Genomic DNA, 15,701 nt, shown 5'->3' with positions numbered 1-15,701 from the left:
CAGACCAAGTAACAGCAGCCACTCCTCTTATGGCTTCCCCTCTAGGTCCTTCACTATCTTTGTGTCCCTCCCCTGGACTCTCAAGAGCTTTAAATCTTTTTTATATTGTGGTGCTCAAACCTGCACACAGCACTCAAGGTGAGGGCACACCAGCAGGGAATAGAATGGGACAATCACCTCCCTCGACCGGTTGGCATGAAGAATAGGAGGGAACAGCGAAATGAGACAAGAAAAACAAGAAGTAAACTGTAAACCAGGGAGAGAAGGAATTCTGCCCCGTGACGAGACCGCCCAGGAGGGCAGGGCTCCCATCGCTTTCTCTGATCAGACGACCCAAATCCACATGGCACACGGTGCTGGTTTGCAGTTTGGCCACCAGATGCCACCAGCGAACCAGGAATGAATTCCATTAGTTTTTTTCTCAAGAAGCTGCAGAAGGAACCTGCCGGACTGGGCACAATCGATGCGGTTTGTGCATAATCTGTACATTCCATCTGTGAAGGTAACTAGAGGATTTATTTTCAGACAGTTGGAAATTCGTAAACATGAATTATTGGGAAACAGACCTCATCTGTGTCCTTCAGTCAAAATAGTATTATTTTAACCCTTGAGCTACTTTATTGCTCTTGCAAAGAACTGACTAAGGAATATAGTCTGAGCAGTGAAAATAGCCATTAAGACTTATTTGTATTTTAACCCAGTGTTTGATTCAATTTCCTCTCCCTGTAATGTTTTTGCTATTTGCAAATATGGGGCAAAGAGCTTTTTCTTCTGTTTTATCTCTATGTATAGTGTCATGATTAAGTCTCATTTAAATTTAGTTGTGATTAAGTTATTACTATGCAAATCTTTCATTAGCAGCTCTTTATGGGAAATTTTAACCCATCACGGACTTCAGTTTGGTAAATTTATTTTGCATTTGCAGCAAGAATTACAGAAATCCATTTGGAAATGTTAACAGGATTTACTTTGAATTTACAGCTTTTATTCACTTCAACTCTAAATAACCTAAATAAAATCCAATAACAGCACAATAATTAGTAATTGAAATTAAGATCTCATTTCTAAAGTTATGCATACTTCAGTCTTTATATTATTGTTTCTTTTTCAGTTTAGTAACAGGTATGCAGTTATGTCTTTAACAGTAAAACTATTGTAATGGAGATATTGGAGTATCCCACATGTTGATCACCAAAAATATCCAGCACCTGCTCTTCACCACTTCTACTTGAAAATGAACTGTATCAATAAAAATCACATATCACCTCTCTTACAGATGTTAACATAATTTTAAGACTCTGGAATGCTTTACAATAGGCTTTGGATGTTATTTGCAGCTTAAATAATATATTGTTGTTAATGGTATAAGCTATTGATATACAAATACTATTTTGCTTCTGCAAAATTCTTCACAAAATGCCCGAAGTAGGTCAACAGCCAAGCAAACTGTATGATCTGTACAACTGTGCATTAGTCTCCTTAATTATCAGATAGATGTTGTATCCTTTATTAGGTGTTCACATTTGACACTCTCATTTCAGTGACCACTGGAATACGATTTCTATTTTTTCTCTTCTCTTACACTGAAGCAGCTTGTGGCTCTCTAAAAGTGGGTTAAGTTTGAAGGGAAACAACTGGCCTTTGGAGAAAACCACACAAGGTTCCTGTTGGTTGTTTTCCACTTAAGCTGTTTTCCAACAGGATATTGAGTTTTCTTTAGAAGGACATTTTTTTGGAAAGTGCCTGATTTCTGCAGACAATTTAATCTTTTATTTTTGTTGGAAAGAAGGAACACCTGACAGCTGAAAAGCCTTTGGCTGAAAACAAAACAAACCAGAGAGATTTGGAAATACCCTCCAGTTTCTGACATCATATCTCCAAGTCTGACCAGCCCCCTGTACCACACCCCAGTCATCTCATGGTGCACCCCAACAGTCTGGACTGTAGAGCTGCTCAGGTGGGAAGTCACAGGGTTGTAACAGTAGGAAAGGGGGCAATCCCTCAATTTTATAAATCCCAAAGGGATGTTTTCAAGCAATCATTTCAGGTTTCAACAGACATTTGTTACGAATAGCTTTGTATGTTTTCTTTTAGAGTTTTTTTAATAGAAAAAGCATGTATTTTGTAACCTTTTCCACTATTCATCCTACTTGCATAGAGCAATGGACAGGAGCCAGGCTGGGATATCATCCTGAATGTGGGGCAGGGTTAGATCTGGTGAGGGGAACCAGTGTCAGACAGAGCCTGGGAGAGCTGGGCAGGACTGTGGAGAAAAGCCCAGCTGGGATGACAGACCAGTGATCTGGGGTCCATATGAGCAGGATGAGTGTCTGGAGATGGACATGGCTGCAATGCACATGCAGGATAACTGAGTCTGGGGCCAATCACAAGGCTAAAAGCATCAAGAGTGGATCTGCAAATGCATTAAAAGTCACCTATTGCTAGAGCAATAATACTTTGATGTATTTTCAGTCCAAAACCATGAAAAAACAATATCAATAATATAAGCAGGGATATGCACAAAATGCACAAGAAATTGGAACTTTTACATCAGATAGCTGGAAACAAGTGTACCCTGACATGCACATGCCTGCACACACAAGAATGCTGTTCACAGGGCTGTTTCCTGCACTGCAGGTCCTTGGTCGATGGCTGGTGGAGTTCACAGAGCTCATGAGGGCTGGGAGCTCTGGATTGCAGATGCAGAGATGCTCTAGTGGGGAGAACTGGGACTGAGATCACAGAGATTGGTTTAGGATTCTGGTGAAATGGAGGGCTACAGGAGTGGAGGGCAGAGCTTTGAACTCTTTGGATGTGCAGGAATGCAATTTCTGTGACAGGAAAGTGAAGTAACCCTGGCCTGTGAGAAGTACTGGGGAGCTTCTGGCTTGCCTGTCAGTCAGGCTTAAATGTATTCTTTCCCTTGCCAGGAATTTTTCTTTAGGACTAGCTTCCACAAGGCTCCTCTCTTTTGTGTCTCTGATGTTCTGGATTTAATTTTAGCCCTAATTCTAACTTTTTTTCCTGCATAAATCACAGTATTGTTCATCTAAAGCCATCCACATGACAGCTATTAGTAGGTAAATCCTTTCCCTTCACTTCTCCTTCAGAGCTAGTTGAATTTAATTCATTTATAGCTAAAAAATGCCATCTAGTGGTTCTTATGGGTTTAATTTAGCATCTAGTAAAATGTAGCAGCTCAACACTGAATGAATAAAAGCCATAAGCTGTTAATACAGAAAACAAGACTGCATGCTTAGGGTATACTCTAGTTATCGCCTCTGTTTCTGTGGACAGAGAGTTAAATAAATACATATTGATCTGGTTGTGTTGATCTGTGATGTCGTCTTACCACCCATACTAGTTACAGAACTGTCAGTGTGAATCAAGTTAGTACAACTGTATTCCATTTTCTGAATAGAAGTTGTACGTCCATGGGGAACCTTTTCCACGCATTTCAGACTATTTTTTTAACTCCTGCAAACAAATACTGGGATCCATGAAAGGTGTTTCCGTTTAATTAAACCACCAATGAGCCAGGCATTCAGTTAGTGCAAATTCATTCAATGAAAATATTTTCCAAAGAAGAGATTTACATAAGCCATGAACAACTTTTTTAAGCATTGGAGTCCCTAGATGCAATACCTATGAAAACAGTGGACTGTAGAGATTTCAGAGGTTTGTAAAGTCATAATCAGTGCTGGGGAGTAATTATAGGGAAAAGTTATTATTTTTCGGGATCAAAATGTAAAACTTTTAAAAGAAGTACATTTTTACGATGCACACAATTAAATTGTAGGATGTATTGCTGTAGGATTCTGACCACAAGTGCATATAAATTTAAAAACAAGCTCAGACAAATTCACCCAATGTAGATCCATCCTATGATGCATGTGTATCATGCCTGGATGTACTGTCTAGCTCAGTATTTCCCACAGTGCTGAAAGTAGGCAGGGTCCTCATTATGAAAAATTAGCCTCTGTTTCACTTTATGATTCTTTTCCCCCAGAGGTAAGTTAACTGATGATCATCTGGACTTCACTTCAGCCCTGGCTGTCAGTTCTAATGGTCTTATCTGGCTCAGAAACCTTTTAAAAGTTGGCTTATTTAATAGGTTTCCTAAATGAAGTACATATAATCCTTTACCAGAAAGTATCAAATATGCCCATTCTTTATGTACTTTATACGCTGTATATACACTCATTCATTAAAATTCTGCCCTCTTTTCACACTTCCCCTTTTGACTTTTATTTCTTTTTCCTGTTTTCATGTCTTCATCCGTCTCCTTTCCAGCTTGACTAAACAGACCAAAGTGCTCTCCATACTGAGATAAGCATCTCATTTGCCAAACTGTGGTGCACGAGTAAGATGATAAAATAAAACAAGTTTGCATGTTGCTACTTGGCGAATAATAAACTAGAGAACAAAGACTGTAAGTGAAATTACTCTGAGGTTTGCCCTTTGCAGCCAGTTTAATGAATCACTTTTCACATACCGTATAGGGCATCTCTCAAGTGAATGGAGGTGAAAGATGAAGCTCTGAGCTGGTTCATTGCAGTTCATTGCATGCTAACTCTAAAAAGAAACAGACTTTGAGGGATCCCTTCGCCTCAATTTATCCTAAAATATATTACATTCCTACATAATGAGGTTAATTTAAACAGTAAAAAGTAAATTACCGAAGAGGGAATAATAGTGCAACCATGTTGCCTGTGATTTCAGTGAGGGTGTAGAGTCACTCACCAGCATTACAACAGGTCACGCCTTGCCACAGACTTGGAAAAAGCCACCAAATCCTGAACAGGTAGCAGCTGTCAGAGTACTGTGTCATCGAAAAAAATTGATGGTGAGTTCAGTAGTCCCGCCCTGGTTCTGTGGAGATGATACTTGTGGCCTCTGACTGGGAAGTAAGAAATGTCTTCATGTTGCTTTAGTTTCCACAGAGCCATCAGTTATGCAGGGAGCTAACCCTGGGGGAATCGGTGATGGTAGCAGTGACCTGGCAGCTTGTCTTTGTTTTTAGGGAAACTACAGGCAGCTAAATTTTGATTGTATGAACACAGTGCTTGTTGTTGAATTGTTTACACTGAAACAACAACCTATTATAGGTTCAAAAAAGTCCTAATGTTAAGTAATCTATAGAAGAATCTGGAAATCCTTTGAGATTACATACAAAAAATTTGGTTTTTTTAGTTTAAAAGCCATCGGTGAGAAATTTCCATTAGATGGGCAAGGCCCAGATGTGACCTCTCTTATATCGAGAGAGCACTCTATTCAGTCCTCTTCCTCTGATTTCATGCTCTGTCCCTTCTCAAAGAACATGTATGAAGTAAGAGGTAGATCTGGGCTGCCAAATTCTGTCAAACCCCAGAATCCAGCAACCCATGTTATCTACTCTGCCTCTTCTTAGATGAGTTTACAGCCTCTTCTTAGGTAAGTTTGATGCAGTAAGTGCTTCTGGGCTTGACAGAAGATTTGGCTGCTTAGCAAGTTAAAGACCATAACCAGAAGAAGAAGAGGTGATTAAAGCTCATTCTAGCATTGTGAGGTTTAAAACTTTAGTGTCCTATCTCCTGGTAAAGTTCATGACTGTGATGATGGGAGCTGCACACTTTACTCCTTTCTGTAGAGCTGGGCCACTGGGCAGATGCACTGACAGAAAAGAGGTAACACATTGCTAAAAGGGCACCTGCTGTCCTCGATCAACTTTATGGGGAACTTGCCAGGGTATTTCAGGCCTCTTGTCTTTCTGTCCTTCATGACAGAGCTTTGTACCTCAGTCCCTAGGTCAGGTATTTATGGGCCACAGCATGACTGGCCCATCCAGATCAGTGCTGCCCTACCTGTAGCTGCAGTTGTTCTCTAACCCCCATCCCAATTTCACAGTACTGTTGAGCCAGGCTGAACTGAGGAGCAGTGCTTCATGCTGTCCTTTGCCCTCGAAGCAGTAAAGGAAAAGTGAGGGACTGTTTTGGGGCAATCTACCTGGCCCTGCTGTAGGACAGCAGTGATTTACCAACCCAGGGGAAAATAAAAATTAATAAAAATCATTTTATCTAGATTTTTTATTTTTACTTATTGATAATTTCCTCTCACTTTATTCATGTGATTTCTCAGGAGTGCCAAGTATCTACAGAGAGTCTTGTCTAGAAAGAGTGATTGATGAAATTCTACATTAAATATTCTAAACAGTTCACGAGGTTAAAAGAATAACATAATAAACACATTTCACAAACTCACACTTGCTCAACTGTTTACATTCAGATCTATAGAAGAAACAAAATCTGATTAATGGAGCTACTCTGGTAGTTTTCATATTAACTGATCAAATCCCCTTTTCTAGACATGAATGTCATAACATAAGTTAAATGTATATTTTACAAAGTTGTCATGATTTTTATACAGGAATCAGGTCACTAATGAGCTTCAGTTCCATTTGACCTGCATAAGTCTAGAAACAACCTTTCACAATACTTGCTCTGTGTTTATCCCTGTCTTCAGCATGATTAAATTAGTAGAATTGAAATAACAGCCACAAGGAAATAAAAAACCTAGCAGGGGCAAAAATGTATCAGATAAGTACTTTACATTTATGGTAACTGATTTTCCATCTATTCAGATAGATACACATGCTCTAAATCAAATAAGGGATTTTGAGAATCTTGAGAAATTAATCAGCTTTCTGAATTTGGTTCTCAGAGGATAAATGGAGAGTTAAAAGTCTAGCCACATCTGCTGATTTTGTTGAAGTGTATATGCTGTCATACTGTGCTGTAACTAATCAAATAAGACACGAGGAGTCAATGCATCTGCTGAAAAGAATGAAAATAATATGGTTCTCAGCATTATTTATAAGATACGCTTTTGGAATGGGAAGATATAAAATACCTGCAGATCACAACTGAAAAAAAAAAAAAAGCAGTGGAGATTTAAAATATTTTTGTGATTTGAACATGAAAAATGGAATGGAGTGGGAGTTTCTAGGAATGAGAGGCTTAAGGGATAGTTCCTATTAAATTAAATTATATCTGACTCATTTCTCAGAGCAGGGATAAACGGTGGAGATTCTATAGGTAGGAAGAGATTAACAATATTTTAAAAGCCTTGTAGTGTGTTCATTTCTTTCTGGTACAAGGTCAACATGAAAAAAAGTTTTGAAAATCTCTGACTGTAGAAGAGGCTATTCAAAAAATAGCAGGTACCTTTCATGCCTCTACGAGAGCACAATTGGCCAAAAATATTTCAGACCACTCTCAAAATTTCCTGCAAAAATAAGAAGGATATTAAGTGTTACATTTTGTACCCAAACCTGTGATTAGATACTTGTTTATAACACTATATAATGGGTTTAGATACTGATATGGAATAAGGAAATGTAACAAAAAACCAGCCTATCCACCACAGACAATACAAGAAATGATCAGAATTACTGTGAAACAGGTGATTTAGCAGTCTGTATCACAAAGCCTGTACAGACATGTGAGATAAATAATTAATCCCACAAGATCAGATAATAAATGTTTTGAAGGGGTGAAGTTGAAAAATAAAGGAGATACAGAAGGCACAATGACATTTAAAGCATTTTAACAGAACCATTTTTAAAATGGCTTGTAAAATTGTTGATTGCAAGACAATGCATTTGCTCAGCATGAACAGGATGATGCAAATCTTGCCTTTTTCTAAGTCTTACAACTGGGCTAATGAGACTTTTTTCTTTTTCTTTTTTTTCTCTTAATAATGGGTATAAGAGTTCTATAACTGTAATCTAAAAGCCGGGACTTTTATCGCCCCACTGAAAGAAGAGTTAACAGTTTGAAAGTACATCCACATGCTACCTTTTGAGGACATAAGGTGGTTAAACATAATTTGTTAAAATGGTAATTAGTGCAGACTTTTCCTGTTCACAATGACAATCTGATATGTGCTGGAGTGTGGTCAGATACCAAGACACACAGCAGTTCCTTGGGCTCTCTGCCTAAGTGTAGAATACGTGGTGTTGGCTCAGTGCTACCACATCTAAGGTTTGAGAAGTTGGATAATTCAGGATCCTTTCTGGCTGCTATGCCATAGTTCCATGTAACTTGTAAATTACTGAAGTGGGGTAGTTTCCAAACCACTCTTATAAATCTCAGATCAGAGTAAAGACTGCTTGCTTCATATCTTCAATACACAGTTGAAAATTAGAATTTTCTTTCATTAAGCATTTTGGTGGGTTTTTTTTTTAAATATTATAAAGAAGTATTAGCTATAATGTCAGTGTTATGGAATATATGTATGACTGTGAGTGAATCTTTAACAAGTAGATTGATAAAACACAGCCGTGACTGATTAACAAAATACATCTTGATCAAAACTTTAATGATGGTATTAAACAAGACTAGAAACCACACAGTGAACAACTAGATATTTACTGCATGAAGGCAGAAGTTCTCTGGAAAACAGAGTACACGGTCATGAATCATCTTACCTCTGAGTAATGACAATGTCCTGGAAAGAATCCTTCAGTATAAAAAGAAACTGTAACCCACAGGGGTTGAGAAACCTGCAGTGTTAGAGATTCTATCTTTGGGTTTAAACCTAAATTCTTGTTCCCTGATGTAATTTAGACAGCCTTAAAAAATCGTGCTCAAGACAAAAATATTTTTCCTCTCTGTGGACTCTTTGAAGCTTCCACTGACACCTTTAAGCCCCTTTCCACTCAGTTCTTTAGAGGAATTAAAGGGTACTTTGATACCAAAGGCACATAAAGGCAGAAATTCGAATTAAATAAATAATAGCCTAGATATTAGACTTCAGGTTTTGGCAATGTATATTTATCTTTTTACAAAGTGGTGTGTTATTATTAATCAACTTTAATGACATCATAAAAGCCCTGATCAGAGAAATGATTTGTCCCTGGCTGTCCTACTGCGGAAACATAATCCAGGAGTCCTAAATATTCATGCCAACAGCATCCAACCTCACATGTCTTTTATACCAGTTGTAAAAATCTTCTGGCAGAGGATGAAAGGTGCTGTACAAATATTAAACTATACAATTAAAATAACTTTTTTCTAGTTCATATGCAATACTCTAGGATGGAGGTTCCTGCCTCACACATGTTCTATGCATAAGGAAGCTCTCTTGAATGCTACCTTGATTATTTTCCAAAAGAAACAGATTAGCACGTTTCTTTATCCCACTCATATAGCAATAATTTCTAGTATTTTTTTATAAGGTATTCATACTGCATGTCAGTATTGCATCATGATACGTGAATTCGTTATATTACCATGTCCTTAAAGTGTTGTTATTCAAAATAAAAAGTACTGTACAGTCTCCAGAAAAACCATGAGATATGAGAGTTGTATGAAAGCTCATGAATGCCACATCTCATATGAACTCTTGCATAGTAATTTTAAATTTATGTAAAACTCAAGTTCTGTTGTAAACACACATAAAAAGGAAGATAATTCTTAAAAGAATAATTTTTTACAGATGTATATTATATTAGATTTGGGTGAGTTCTAGGTTCGTCTCTGGAGACAAACTATTCACAGATAGGGAGTTCTCATTTAGATTTCAATTATTGTTTTCAATTTACATGCAAGTACCTGTGTCTGGCATAGGGGTTTTGAAGGGAGACACGATCCGAGAGAACAGCTCAGCCAAGTGCTCCTGTCTTAGCACTGCAGCTTCATCCTCACAAACTTCTCCCGTCTTGGATAAAATCCTGATGGTCTTTTTAAATTAATCTTATCAAAACTATTTCTCATTGACCTTCTGATAGCCAAGTTGCTCCAAGGTCTGTAAGAGTATAATAGCACATACAGTTTTTTCTGTAGAGATGACCATTTTAAGAGACTTTTGTTCATGTCTGCTCATCTCTGGTTGTGATTTTTCACACCCCTCACTCACACTGATACATTGAAGTAAACACTGACCCCCCCCCGCCAAAAAAAATAAAAAAAAAATCCAAACCACCACAGACAAAAGTATTTCCCTATTTCAGTTCACAACATAACACACAAAAAGGGGTAAGAAAGTGCAGCCCCATGTGGCAGCCAGTGGTTGAATATAGGCTGCAACATCAAAAAACAACTGTAACATGGAGTAAAAAGGTATGCAAAATTGTACCACTGAAAGGAAAAGTCAGGTTGAAATAGTTGGGTGAGAAAATTTTGCTGCAAGACAGGAATCCTCAGGAAACGTGCTAATTCACTACTTCAGCATTTTGGCCATAGCATAAATTTCTTTCTCATGAAAATTTATACAGCAACAGGCCACAGGATGAACTTTCATTTTGTTTCTCACTAGATTGGTCTGAAGGTTTTCCTTAGAGAAAGAAAAGAAAATAGTAGCAAACTCACCCAAGACTTAATTTATTGAGAACAGTCCAACAAAATGGACTCTTAAAAAACAATCTAAAAAGAACTAATCTGAGGTTGCACTCATGTATAGCCCAGCTGCTAGCATTACCAGAGGTCAAACAGTTTGTTTTCAGCATGTTTCCTTGCACAGATATTAGTCTTTGTCTGTAATTTTGGCTATGTCTCTATTTTCCTAGCTCAGGTTAATCTAACACATCATCTGTCTTATTGTTTCTTTAAAAAACCTCAACAACTGACATTTACAAGTCACGGTATTTGAAATACTTTTCTTTGGGTCAGTTTGTTAAATTGCTTCAGATTAAATAAGCAAAATCACAGTCTGCTATGTTTTGAATAGTGTAAGTTTATTTACATAAAATATATGTTATTTTGGGATAAAATCAGCAAGCCATATCCTTAACCTCTGTAAAAAATTATAGGTCTACAGAAGTTACACTGGTTTCTGCTCTCTGAGGGTCTGGCACAGAAGGCTGATTGCATGATCCAGACACTTTTTAGATATTTCTTTTACTAAAGGCCACTGTTTTCAGCTGATCAGAGTGGGAAACAGGGTATTTATATGAACGAAGGAACGTTTCTTCTTGATATGACTGAATTGGACTTTTTCTGCTAATTTTCAGATGATATTGGGACTAGTGACAGAGCTCACATATTGCTCCATGCTGTACCTGGAGCCTGGAGTGACTAGATCAGCCATAAATCTCTCACTGATTCCCTGAGCCAGGCAAGATTGGACCCATGTCGATGACCCCAAGGCTAAAATTCTGTTATTGTGGCTGGGAGCAGAATTCACTGTGAGGCCTCGCCATCTGTTTTATCCAGTTCTCTAGCTCTTCCCATACAGCATATGAGGGTAAGATTTGCCTCAATATAGTCCACAAGTGGTGCATGTGGTGCCTAAAAACAGACAACATGGAGGGCTGTATCTGACCCTCTTTCTCCAACTTAGGTGTTCTTGTGTTATGAGGATTCAGAGTTTGAAATAGATTCATGTGCTTTTTTTAAGTCTCTATTATTCTCTTAAAAAAAACTTTTTGCCTTCCCTAACAGTGGTTATAGCACTGCATAGGAAGTATGAGCTTTAAGTTACTATCCCTTCTTGTGTCTCATCGGAATATATCCATATGGGTACTTCTCACATATGAAGAAGAGTAGATAAAAATGTATACTGGTTATTCTGCCTGACAAAATTGAGCCACCTATGAATAAAAAATTCCCTGGCTCCGAGAGAGTGCATGGTGTAGCCTGGTAGATTTTTTGATTTCTGGCCAGTTTTTGTTGTCTCTCTTTGGGTATTATAAGCTTTACAGCTCTAATTTATCAAGAAGGGGAAGGGAGGGGCAAAAGAAGCTATATCATCTTTCTTCAACTACCTCTGTAATAAGGTAGTTTCCTTTAAAAGTTGGAGAATGACCCTCAGTTCATGCAGTTAAGAAAATGTGTTTAAATTTTTGAGCACAAATCCTATATGTTCTTTCTGTTGTAGAATTTATAGGGATGCAATCAAACACTTCTCTGTGTGTAACTCCTACCACTGTCAGTGGCAATCATCATACTGGTATCTAAAATTGGACTTGGGCCTGTAGAAATGTGGGGTTTGCTGATATATGTTTCTCAATCTCTCTTTTTCAAAAAGCATCACTGAAAAGAGAAGAATCCTGAATTCTTCATTTTTTTATAACCAAAATATAATGGTGTAAATCAGCATCATGCTTTTCCAAGATATTGAATTTACTAAATACTTACAGAAAAAAATCTTTAATAATATATATGCATACAATTTTATTACAAGTCACATAAAAAATAACAGAAGTTGGACATTTAAACCATCTTTAATAACTTTAATTATGTTTTATTACCATTTTCTGGTTAGGAGTGGATACAAAGTCCCTGTAAACCACACATATAGAATTTTACCATTTTTTCATTACACTATGGTAGTCAGTTCCAAAAGATTTCATTTATGTTTAAAATTAAATCCATCTTTTATTTAGCTTCTATATATTAAAAAATAGGGAGTATTTCTAAATAGAGCAAATGAATAGAACAATATAATTTTATTTTAGAGACTGTTTTCCATAAAAAAACACAATCAAATTCTTTTACAGACTTTAATAACAAACTCAAAGTCCTGCTCACATTTAAAGATAAGATGGGAATTGTTAGTATCTCTATTTGAAAGGTTTGATGGTGTTATAAACACTTCTTCAGGATGTTTCCTCCTCCCCAGTTGAGTTTTTCTTAAGGTGCTGCTGACTTCACATATCTATGACAATTGTTCCTCCAAAGCCATACCTCTCTAAGATGCCTGTCCACACCATGTTTCTGGAGATACTTCCCCATTCTGTGCGCTGAGCTCTGGTGCTGCCTCACTCTTGGGCATCACCATCCTTTGGGAGCTGAATCTGGCTGAACCTTACTGTACCCACACAACTCCTCCCCATTTTGCAATCAATTCTTGTTCAGGTTATTTCTAGAAGTAAAAACACCTGACATGAAGTCACATCCTTTTCATCCATCTATAAAAGGGCTGCAGTTCTCATTTTCTTGGTGTTGAAGTGACTAATTTCTTAGAGGAAGCGCCCTGTGAAGAGTACTACTGCTGACTCACCTGAAGGAGTCTTGGCTGTGGTTTCTCAACACTTCCCAGTCAAGCCAACTTCTGAAAGAAGATACTTGTTAAACATCCTGTTTCTAATATCTGTAAAGAGCAATACCAAAGCTCCTCATCTTGCCAGAAGCTTTGCCTTCCAGAAATACAGCAGGTTTCAAAGTTTTAACTATAATGCAAACTATCTGGTAAGCACAAGAATCTGATCATAGCTGTTTCATGTTATTTTGGTTCTCTTCAAATATTTAGTTTTTCTCTGTGTGCTTCTATGTCAATATCCTCTACTAACAACCCATTAGCTAATACATATCTTGTTAAGGAAACCTATAAAAGGACTCTGCCTGTGCCAAAGATTTTCCTTGCTTATTTTAGAACCATAAGACAAACGCTAGAAATAAAACTCCCTTGAAAATACACCTCCACAAGATTGCAGGAGTTCAGCATGTTCATGAAGTAAAATTCTATTATTGGTGTTTAACTGCCTGTTATTTGATCACTAGAAAGCAAACCATAGACTAGTTTGAATTTAAGTCAGCTAGTGGATGTATCTCCATGTGGAAGGAAAGTCTCTGATAAATGTAGGGACTCGGAGTATATCCAGAATGAGAACCAGGATTGTAGGAAGAGGATGAAAAACCTGTTGAAGAAAGGGACAACACTTTTTCATACTCTTAGACCTGAGGCCCTGAGTCCAGGTGTGTGTGAGGAGCTGACACATCTGTCCGCTTAAGAGAACAAGGCAACCTGAGAAGAGCTGAAAGGATTGGAAGAAGGGAGGGGACAAAGCCAAGTGAACAGACAAAAAGATTAAAAGTATCTGACGCTGGCTGAAAAAGAAGATGAAAAATCAGGTGGTATACAGGGCTTAAAGGAAGTATCCAGGCTAGTGTTACTCAACTTTTATCATGAAATAATATCTTCTACTAGAAGACTGATAGCTGCAATCAAAAGAGAAAATTAATAATCCTAATTAAATCTAATTTGTACCATCCTGCTAAATCAAGAGCATAAAGCAGTTCGCGTTGAAACCCAGGAAATTGAGCATCTTTTAACCCTAAGGTTACTTGAGGAGCGTTGAAGTGCAGAGCTTTTGTTTTGCAGCAGTGTGGGTTTTCATTATTAAATAAGGTATAATCTGAAAGTAATTGTAATACAGAAAGCATCAGCATAAGAAAAACCAAAAAATAAGTAAACCAAGAAACACTATGAAGATCTACCCACAACCAATAACTCTACCCACTCTCCAAACAGGAACTCTGTTTCTTATTACAGGAGTAGAGGAATTAAAAAACTCAATAGATGTGATTCTCTGTCTGTGTTGTCCTTTCAGATGAGCTGAAACAACAACCTGTCTTACAAGAAGAGAATACCACTTATACTTTTTCTGCTCTAACCCCTTACTGTATGTGATGTGCCATATAGTGGCCACAACAGATAAGTGTCTGAGTTTACACCTCAGTCTTTACCTCCCAAGAGCAGAAATTCACCCTTGTTCAAAGGAGAGCAAAAGATGTCTGTGACTGACACCCTGCTCACACAGTATGACTCATAGTTTTTTTGATGACTCCAGAAAACTAGATTAGAAAGTGTGAGCTTCTGTAATTCACAGGCTGGGATATAGATGTGTGTCTGGGAAGTTTTAAATAGAAGGCTTTTTATAAGAAAATGTAAGCTTGTAGGAGTTTAAGAAGTCAGAATTTAGAAAAATAATTTGCTAAAAATGTCTTTCTGGTATAAAGGGGAAAGATGTAGTGGGGAAAAAAAAAAAAAGATGTAACACAAGAATAGGATCCAGTTGAGCTGAGCCTCTCACATGCAGGGGCATTTGAACCTGGGTCATGCACAACACACACTGGTTTTCCTATTGAATCCTTCTCTTGTTCTTCCTCTAGACCAATGAATAAGCAGTTATTCTCATAGATGATCATCTTCAGGAGACAACTCTGATCTATACTCTTAACTTAGTCCAGGGCAGCTTTCGTGTTTATTCTGTCTGTGCAAGAACACTTGTGGAACAATCTGTCTTATGCACAGAGCATTTGCTCTTTGTCACTTTCTCCTGTTCATTTTCATCAGCTGAAGGGATGGATTAATGAGGCATCAACACTCCCCCTGCAGGGACCTGGCTGTGGGTTTTCTCCATCCTGAGTTAGTGCCCTAGTCAACAGACACTTCTGATCCTGTACAGAGGGCAGAGGGGGAGTAATGGGAGAGAACAAAAGAAAGAGGTCAATTTTTGCTTTGAAGCAAACAAAGGAAATATATAAATCCCTCAAAATTCCTGAAGAGGAGAAAAATTCATTTAGTATTAGTTCAGAAAGTTAGCTGTGCAATGAATTACATACATAGCATTTGAATGAACCTTCTTTACTTTATAATATCTTTTATAATTCAGTTGTACTTGAATGTGACATATTATTCCAATAATGGTCTTTTTAATTACACATATTGCAAAGTCATGTCACTGTACTTAGTACTTCTTTATTTAACACATCCGAAACTACCATTTACTGTCTCTAATTTCATGTGACATGATAAGTATGTCTTGTATTTCTCCACAGCCAGGAGTTACTTCTTATCAATGCTTTCCAAAATAGCAAGTCCTCCTGTAGGCTCTTGGTTTTTCAGTGCAGCCTGAAGAAGATGCCAGGCACTCAGGTGAGCCCAGTAGTCATGAGTTTCCATCTTTTTTGTGCAAGTTTAACTTGTGTCACTTCTTT

Source organism: Corapipo altera, unplaced genomic scaffold (genome assembly GCF_003945725.1).
Source record: "Corapipo altera isolate COAL_440 unplaced genomic scaffold, ASM394572v1 1b, whole genome shotgun sequence".
Taxonomy (NCBI): Eukaryota; Metazoa; Chordata; class Aves; order Passeriformes; family Pipridae; genus Corapipo; species Corapipo altera.
Note: the sequence above shows the minus strand (reverse complement) of the source record.